General features: G+C 29.5%; 1 non-coding gene across 1 annotated transcript; it reads left to right on the plus strand.

Moving 5' to 3' along the window:
* The first annotated feature begins 325 nt into the window (after positions 1–325).
* Trnar-ccu (transfer RNA arginine (anticodon CCU)) lies at positions 326–398 on the plus strand. Its single transcript has one exon. It is a non-coding gene; the product is annotated as a tRNA-Arg (tRNA).
* Positions 399–10,465: the final 10,067 nt, after the last annotated feature.

Below are 10,465 nucleotides of genomic sequence, written 5' to 3' on the forward strand. Positions count from 1 at the left end.
GAATAACTGTATCATATTCAATAAAAATACAGCAAAAAAAAAAAAATGAGACATGTTTGGATATATTGTGATTATAAAGAAAAGTCACTGGGTATGTATGCAAGGTTCACACCTCCTCATACAGAATGGACCGGATTGAAACAAATTTTCCGCACTTATTATTTAAGAATGAGAAAGAACGCTTATAACTTTTAAAGTCTCAAAAAATTTAAGTAATTAGAAATTAATTTTTTTTGTCTTTATTCTACTTTGAACTACCTTAGCACTATTTCTTTAAACACTTCTCTTTTATCTTAATATGCCTCTTAATAATGCTTTTGACCGCGCCCTCGTGGCCCAACGGACAAGGCATCGGTCTCCTAAACCGGGGATTGCGGGTTCGAATCCCGCCGAGGGTAGAACTTCCCTTTTATCTTCCATCTTCGGGATCCATATCAGATTTGGAGTTGAGGAGCCTCTAGTATGGTGGTTAGCTCTCGTCACTTCAGCCTGTCCCCCCCCCAAGCATATTCACGTTCCCTACCCTATCTCATGTATGAAGCAAATTGGGCAATATCATTGATTCGCACCACCGCGCACTCTGCTAAAGGAGTGTGACGTCATAATGTGCTAAATTAAAAGTAGTTTCAGTTCGTATTGCTAATAAAACTGTACTTCGTAATTTCCTAAAAACGAATGTGCGTTGATGCTTTGTTGTGTGATTTTTATCTCTATTTCTCTCTTTTTTACCTTTTACTTCCCCACTAAATGGATTTGTCCGAGAATATGTGCATGAATATAACGGCAGAGAATTTGCCTCCGAATTTCGAAAATGAAATTGCTGAAAACAATGAAATAGTTTCCATTAGGTTCAACTTGAAATCCAATAATGATATCGACGAATGGGAGAAAGAATTTGGAAATTCAAGAAATATGAAGTGGAACAGTAGAAAATTTATTTGCTGTTAAGTTAAGTTTAAGGTAAGTTAATTTTAACTTCCCTTGAATAATTAGGTGATTAATTATAGCTTTAAATTGCATTAATTGTAGTTTTAAATTTTATATTGTAAGTCTCTTGGTGGACTCTTATAAAGTCCTTTTTATTGTCATTATTACAGGAAAAAATTTGTATGGCAACATAGTTCATTCAATAGGGTGATATTCAATGATTAAGGGCAGAGTTTCATAATGAAAATTATCTAATGTATTCTGATCTTATATTGAATAAATGCTTTATTTCAATAATGGTTTTTACAAGTGAATAATTTTAGGAATTTAATCTATAAATCTACTATCTGCATCAGATCATCTTCATTTATTTGATAGCAGTGTATCAGTTCCAAAATTTAACTTTGAATCTTTTCATTAACTGGAATCATCACTACTGTTCCATTTCATAAATACAGTCTTATGACAGATGAAACTTTAAGATTTCTTTCTCCTGGTATTTGACTGCAGAGAACAGTTTGAACATTATTTTGGTGAATACTTGGGATTTGCAGAAGCTGCGAAATACCACAAAGACGTTCTGCAGGCGAAGGCAGATTTCCAGCCAAGTGATCTGGAAAATAGTAGGATTAATAATACTCGAAGAGCAATTAAATATTGGTATAAAAAATGGAGACTTCTTTATCTGGGATCTCGAAATGAACCTGGTATGAATGAAATAAGTTGAAAATTCTTAATTTAAGAACTAAGTAGGTAATTATTTTAATGATTTATTTCATCATTTCATAAGATCAGTGGTGTGTTTGATTCTTATATTTCATATCTGTATTTAAAATTGAATTAAGACATTTGTGATTTAAATATATCCATGCGCCCCCTACAGATGACGGGAAGCACCTCTTGCGGAAGAGGTTGCACTGCGGACGGTGATGGTTACTAAGACTCAACTATTGTTCGTTTTTGAACAAAATTTGCAGTAATAATATAACAAACATTAGAACCTTATGGAAGAAATTAGTTACCGTTGATTTTTAAAAATCGTTTGGTTTTAATTAAAAGCAGAGGATAAAGATTTTGACACATTATAATATTTCCAAATCATAAATAAAAAGATATTGAGCTAAATATGAATCCTTGTATCCATATATGCATGTTCCGCATCTCCTCCTAAGCAGCTAGACCGAATTCTATAAAATTATGCACATATTATTTAAGTCAAGAGAAAGAATACTGCCAATTTTTCAAAATACAAAGGCTTATTAAACATTGAATTAATAAAAAAATAACCAAAATGTTCCCACTTTTATACAACAACTACAGCGGAAATTTTTTCAGAAAAATATTTTTGCACCATCTTAAAATGTAAAATTTAATCTTTTCCAGCTATAAGAATTTCCTTTCTATGAATTTTTTTCACTTTCTATTGATTGATCAAAACTTGTCACAGACGGTACTGAAGTAAGAAAATTTATAGGTGTTCATTTTCTAGACGAAATTGAAGATTTTGAACTACCTCGCAACTATTTTTTTTTATATATTTATTTCTCTTTTATGTTAATACTTAAGTGCATTCGACATGTGTACATGTTAATCCAACTCTTCATTTTGGCCGGTCGATGAGTAATTTTTTATTTAATAAAAATGAAATCTTATTCGCTTTATTGAGAATTTTTGCAAAATTTACTAAACAACTATTTATATTGTGTTCGACGTGTATAAGCTTTAAAAAGGGGGAGTTGAGAGACATTAAAAAATAAATTCCTCAGTTAACTGGCTAATGCTTTTGGTTGCTTTAAAGTGCTTATTTAATTGGTGACTAAAGAAAAGCATATGCGCACCATTCAATTTGAAATGAAAGTTAGTAAAATAAACCTTTCGGCAGCAAGTGAAACATTTTTTCCCCGCCATTAACGAGCAAGAATACATAGGAAGAGCTGTTGCCAGAGTACATGAACAAAATTCCATGAGAAAACTTAGGACGAGCAGGATTAACAATTCATATTAAGAAAAACTATTGATTTAGGTGATTTTCAATTTTTTTTATAAATGAAAAATTAATTAACTAATTAATTATCTTTCAAATTTTTCTTTAAGTCTTTCTTATACTTCAGCACTTGTGAACAAAATATACATGATTAATATAACAAATATTATTAACTTATGGAGAATATCAGGCATTTGTGGTTTTTGAAATCGTCTGCTTCAGTATATATTCTGATTTTAATTAAAGACATTTCAAGCGATAAATGGATTTTGTTTACTGCAATATTTTATAGAAAAGTAATTTTTATATTAAAAAATTACGTATAAAGATGTTTTAATTCCGGTAGCGTCAGGTATATAATCTAATTCTTATAAGCGTAATATATTTTATTTAGTTAGTTTACCTCTTTAACGCACATAATTAAAAAAAAATGATGCATATTTCTTTATTTCAAAAAAAATAATAGGGAAAAAATGTTAATTTGAATTATTTAAAATAAAATATTAGTGAGATAGACAAGAATAACAAATTAATTAAGTCTTATACATAAATAAAATAAAGGCGCTTAGAAATATCAACACGTGTCTTTCGTTTAGCGAATTAATTATAATATCTGATAAAATATAAAACTGCATAATATAAATAAATTTTTGAAAAAGATAAAATTTACCTGTAATGCGTAAAAAAAAAAAAGCAAACAATGGGGCATTTTTTATTCAATATCTATATATATGTTTAAAGTTGCTCAAAATTACTCACTAAACTATATATGATTGAAGAGAATTAATGGGCCTTTTGATATTAATGATTTGGTTCATTTTAGAAGAAAATCGTTAGTACCCAATCGAATCAATATATACTCAAGTGATGCATATCAAATTTTCCTCTCCAAATTTTGGAATTCAGTGCTCATCTTGATAAAAACAACCAAACAAACAAAAACAAAATCCAATGTCACATCAAAGTTGGAATTAAATGTCAGATGACTTATGCACAGTTATATTTGTCTCTGAATTAAGAAATCATTGTCTGGTATAGTCGTCTTAGATTCCATATAATTTTTGCCTTGACATGACGCCAAACAAGCATGCGGCCGACAATCGAAACTTTAATTATTGCACAATTACGCATCAATCCTCACTGAGTTCGCAAATAAACCATTTTCGTAAACTTTTGAGCCTTTGAAACATGTATTAGTACTTTTTTACACCAAACACAAGGCAAGTTAATGTCTAATTAAAAATTGTTTTAAGCTGGGATACTATATTTATGTCAGATGTTTATGATAGTTGCCATATGCCCTTACGAAATACTTTTTATTGAATGTAGAGGATTTCAATATGCTTCATTAAAAGTGTGTAAATTGTCGATTTTTGACTATTTTCTTGCAGAAATTCTGGAGTTAAAAATTTATTCTTGTCATTTCTAATGAATAGTTTTTTTTTCATCGCAAGATTAATTGTTTGTTTAAGATACCAAAAGCACCAATTTAGATAATTGACACACACACACACACACACACACACACACACACACACACACACACACACACACACACACACACACACACACACACACACACACACACACACACACACACACACACACACACACAAGAAGGTATATTTTTCTTTATTTATTCTATTTTTGTCGTTTATTCTAAAACTATTGATAATAAATTACATTTTTCATTCTCGTATAGGTCATATTATAATCGAAGCGTAGAAGGAAATATTATAATCGTCAAAATATTGTAACTCGGAATTTTGTCTAATCCACATTTTAGACATCTCTGATTTTTTTAAATATTTGACATTATGTCTGTCTGTCTCTGAACACGATAACTCAAAAACATTTTGAGGTAGATGGCTTGAATTTGATGTATGGAATTATAACCAAATTTGTAGATTTCTATTAAATTTTGAGCGAAATCCATTGGGAATGGATCAATCTGTCTAGCTCTTCGATTGAAAAAGCTAAAAAACTCGCTACAAAATGCAAAGAACCAGGGGGATAAAATTTGGTAAACAGGCTTATAATGTAAAATATATATAATTAAATTTTGAAACAATTTCATCAAATGGTTGACCATATGCCTACATGTACTTTCGCATACAAGCAAATACAATAATTTAAGTCAACAAAATTCGGTATGTTATGACTATAAATATACTATCGCATCAAATTTTGGTATCATTCAGTCGATGGAAAGATGTCTAAAATATATACTCTCCGGATAGATTCAGTAAAAATGCTGTATTCAGTAATGCACCAAAGATCTATATTTCGCAAATATTGTTCACCAGTGCTATGCAAGGTATTCGCAGATTTATCCAAGGTCAACTAATTACAATTTTATGGCGGGGGGGGTACCTTTATTTGCGAGTATCCGAGGAAGTTTCGAGCTGACAACTTCACATGGTTTCTTTAGCTGACATTTCACAATGCTTGAGTAAAAGTTTTAATGAATTTAAAGAATTATTAACTCCAAATATTGTATTTTCTAAAAAGTTCCAGATATGATAAAATAAAAAGCGTGGAAGTGACGCCGGCCAGAACTCACAAATAGAGAAGATTATTTCAAGAGTTCTGTATTAAATTTAATTATGGTGATAATTTTGTTTATGCAAATTTTATACATTATGTGTTATAGCATATTGTTACAAGCCTGTAAAGTTGCACCCCAGCACGGTTAGTTCTATCACCGGAAAGACTGATTTACAATCATGTGCATTGGATGCTGCTCAGGTGCCAAGCCAGTAATCCCAAAGCTTGGCGACGAATTTGGCAACTTTGGCGATTTGACAAAATAGATAATGCTGGAAACGTCGAGAATTTTAACGATCCATCCAATAGGAACTGAGATACGCCCAGAACCTGCTCACTCCGCCTCCAGGGAACTTTGCATTAAGAAAATTATTGATTTAGTTTACTTTCAAATTTTTTATTAATGAAAAATCAATTAAATAATTAATTATCTCTTCAAATGTTCTTTAAATCTTTCTTATACTTCAGTATTTGTGAACAAAATATACTTTATGAATATAACAAATATTATTAACTTATGGAGAATTTCAGACATAGGGGGCTTTAAAAATCGTCTGCCTAAATTGGTATTCCGATTTTAATTAAAAATATTCCAAACTATAAAAGCATTTTGTTTATTATAATATTTTAATCAAAAGTAATTTTTACTTTAAAAAAATTTGGAGGAGTTTTAATACCCGGCAACGCCAGGTATATCATCTAGTTCATATAAATGTAGTATATTTTCCAATTTAGAATAACTTTTTGAGGTGCAAAATTTTAAAAAGAAAAACTTGGTGCATATTATTTTTTATTTTAAGAAAAATAAAATGGAAAAGATTTTAATTTCAATTATTTAAAATAAAATATTAGAGATAAAAATAATAAATTAACTAAGTACAAAATATAAATAAAATAAAGGCGCTTAAGAACTTCAACACGTGCTTTTCGTTTGACTTGAGAATTTATCATTAGTTCATTACATAGAAAATTAATTATCTTAAATAAAAAGAAGATAAAATTTACCAGTGATGCGTAAAAAAAAATAAGCAAATAATGGAATAGATTTTATCCTATATAAATATATTAATGTTTCTCAAAACTGTAATTTATATAAACTATACAAGATTAAAGAAAATAGATGGTTTCAAAAGCCTTTTGATATTATTTATAATATAGTTAAATTCTGAAGAAATCTTACCACCCAGTGGAATCAAAACATACTCAAGTGTTGCATGTCGAATTCTCTGGGGCAATTTAATGTTAGAATCAAGTGCCCATCTTGATAAAGGAGGAAAAGGATCTAAACTCATGACACAGCTGAAATTAACGTCAGGTGACTCATGTAGAGTTAGTTACATGACCGGAGGCAAATGTATAAACTTACTTAAATTATAACTGAATACAATTATTGATAAACAGTAGAAATTTTTCGTGAAATTATTAGATTGCATGGATTTATTCAAAGTATATTTACACTAATTTTTTTGATGGGATAGAGTATTTTCGAAATAAAATATGGTAAAATCATGTAGCTATTCAGAAAAAAATCTAAATTTTTTTTTCTGAATAGAGTGTTTTTGACAGAATAAAGTAAGGAACGCTTTTCAAAACATATGATACTGGTATTATTTACATCTAGGGATTGCAATACCGAACCAAAATTTCAATACCGGTATTCGGTATTTTTTAAATCTTAATACCGGGATACCGGTTTTAATACCGGTATTAGAAATTTTAGAAAAAGAAAGAAAACACAGGTGTTTCTTTGTTTTATTTGCCAGTTTTGTTAGAGAGTGTAAATACCACAAAAATAATTTGTAACTTATAAATTATAACAGTATAAAATCACAAAAAAGTAAAGAAACATCTTATTTATTTAAATCACAAAAAAGTGTAAATGTCACTATTCAGTCTGTGGTACTATTGCAAATATTTGAAATGTGATCTTAAAAAACATAATGCATCAATTGTACTGTCATTAAGCCTGAAAAGTAATTTTGTGTAAAAATTACCAGCTGTTGAAAACGCTCTTTCGGCCTCTACGGTAGTTGGTGGTACTGTTAGCAATGCGCGATATATTTTTTCCAAGTATTTACCTCTAAATCCCTCATCTTCAAATAAATCGATTTCCCGTCGGATGGGTTTGGATATAACTGATTTCTGTATTGTATTTTTGGTTCGTTGAAATTTTATTTATCGCTAATTCTAATTTTTGTTTAAGAGACATTCCTTTTCACTATCGACAGTAGTGACATCATAATCTTCGATAATTGAACCGAATTCTTCCGAATATGGATAGGTTTGTGGGTAAAGAATTTTTAAAAAATTTACTCTAAACTTAATCAGATTTGAATTGGTTATTTTCTTTTCTTCTTTTTCATTTTCATTTTTAAAATCATTATCATTATGTAAATACCATAAGACATTTTCTATTTCGGTATGCCTTTCTTCTGTGAGATTTTTTAATGTAATATATAATTCTTCAGATAGTGATGTGTGCTGTTCTTCAGTGACTGCAACATGAAATTTATTGTTGCATTAGCTGTTAATAAATTAAAATCTCTTCGGCATAATGCCTCAATAGTCAGTTTTATTGGAAGTAGAGCTGATATAGTTCTGGATATTAAATTCGAATTCTCTATCTGAAAAATTAATTTACAGGTTTAAGTCGATTATATCTTTTTTGATTGGATTTCCCAGTTTCAAAAATCGTTCCATCTTTAGGAGTAAACTGCTCCAACGTGTTTTAGAATCTAATATTAACATATATTCTGTTTTATTTTCAGTTAGCATATATTTTAGTAATATATCCTTTTTATAGGGGAACGTTTAAATATCTTAGCAATTTTTCGAACTTTATAAATTATAGGAAGCAATTCTTGATGAGTTAATATTTCATCTTCATTAGCAATATCTTCTTCAACAATTACATTGTCGTTATTTTCATTGTCAATATCACTCTCACTCTTACTCTTTTCAAAGTTGGAATCCGAAATTTCTATATCCACAGTATTTGGATTCTTCTGTTCTTTATTTTTTCGGTATAACACATCTAGTTGAATTCCTTGTGCATAACACAACTGCTGATTTGCACCAATCAACTTTCCAACTTTTTTCATAACTGTTGCTCCATCACTCGTTAAGGATACAATATTTTCTTTCAGGGATAATCCATGTTTCGCTCATTTAGATTTAAGCAGTTAATTAAGCCATTAATTAGCTAATTAATTTCGCCCGTTATGGAGACATAAAAACCAAAACGTATACTATTTTGCTATGTTCGCGATACCTGAACATATAGTGGAGACAATTTAAAAAATTTCTAGTAAATACCGAAAAACCGGTATTTAAACTTGTGAATACCGGTATTACGAAATTGTACAAATGGCTCAAAATACCGGTATTCGGTATCCCGGAATACCGGTATTGCAATCCTTATTTACATCCATACAATCTATAGAAATTTTGAGATTGTTACAAAAGAGGAGTATTCGTATACGTAAATTTATCAAAGGATATCCTGAAGTGGATTCTTTTGGTATGTATAAAATATATTACAAAGACTCCAAAGCGTCTTTAAAAAACTTCGCAAGTTATGAATGACATAGCACTGCGTTTCAAAGCTGGTATTCGATGAGTTGTGGAACTACTAAAGAATGTATTTGTTTTGGGTGAATAAAAGGGAACAAAACGGACAAAGATTTCTGAAAAACTTTAGGAATATAAAAGGGATTTTTATATAGAGAACCACAGAAATTTTAATTTCATTTTGAAGACAATCATTATATGTCGTGTAAAAGAATAAATTCGAAATTCTTTCTTGGTGAATTCTGTAATACTGCTTCATTAAAGCACATTTCCCTCACTTTCTGGCATATGAAATGAATGATAAAAAAGAGAACATGTTGTTCTGGGCAGGAACTTCAACTGTCAGTTCGTAAACCTTTTGACTCGAGAAGTAATTTATTTCGAATCTCTGTGTAGCTAATACAATATGTTGTAGGTAAATAGATAAATGAAATTTGCAGCTAATATATTTATAGTTTAAGCGATATATTATAAATTTGCTTTTTCTAATATACTTCAAACCAGTTTCTTTAGATAATATTTTAAATTTGAAGAAGAATTCTTCTGCTTCTCTTTTTCTTAAGAACACCACGAAAGCTTAAATTTAACTAAGAAATCATTGACCGATGAACACGCTTTGGATTCCATATAATTTCTACTTTGAAATGAAAACAAAGAAGCATGTGACCGACAACCGAAGCCTTAATTATTACGCAATTACGCATACATTCTGCCCGAGTTCGTAAATAAACCGTTCTCATACACTTGTCAGCCTTTGAGACATATATTAGTACTTTTTTTTTTACATCAGATTGAAGACAAGTTAATGACTAATTAAAAACTATTCTAAAGCTGGCTACAATATTTATGTCAGAAATTTAAGATAGTTGCCGTATATCTTTAATAAGTATTTTTTAATTGGTTAAATTGTTGATTTTTGATGTAGTTTTTTGCAGGAATTCTGGAGTTAGAAGTTATCCTCGTCTTTTCTAATTAATAGCTTTTCTATCTCAACATTACCTATTTATTTAAAAAAAAGGAAAATATGAATTTAGACAATTTAGAAAAATTTTGAGAAAAAAAAGGTAAATTTTTCTTCTTTAATTCCTTTACTCTACTTTTCCTATTTACTCCAAAGCTATCGTTATTTAATACCATTTTTTATTTCCTTGACTCCAAAAGAATTGCTTTTGATAGAAATCTACGAATTTGGTGTAAAGGCAGTATACCAAATTTTATCCGTCTAGCTCAAATCGTTATCCGTTTTGAGTTGCTTTTGTCACATACGAACATTTTTCAAAAAATGTGTTTTTTGAACTCTGATCTAAAGCGTAGAAATTCTAAAAATTCTCGAAATTTTTTGATGATTACAATATTTTATATTTCTTATACAAGAAAGTAAAAATTAAGGATTAAAAACATAATATTATGCTAAATATGGTAATTTTTGCGCATGCG

The sequence above is a fragment of the Argiope bruennichi genome, chromosome X1, assembly GCF_947563725.1.
Source record: "Argiope bruennichi chromosome X1, qqArgBrue1.1, whole genome shotgun sequence".
Classification (NCBI taxonomy): Eukaryota; Metazoa; Arthropoda; class Arachnida; order Araneae; family Araneidae; genus Argiope; species Argiope bruennichi.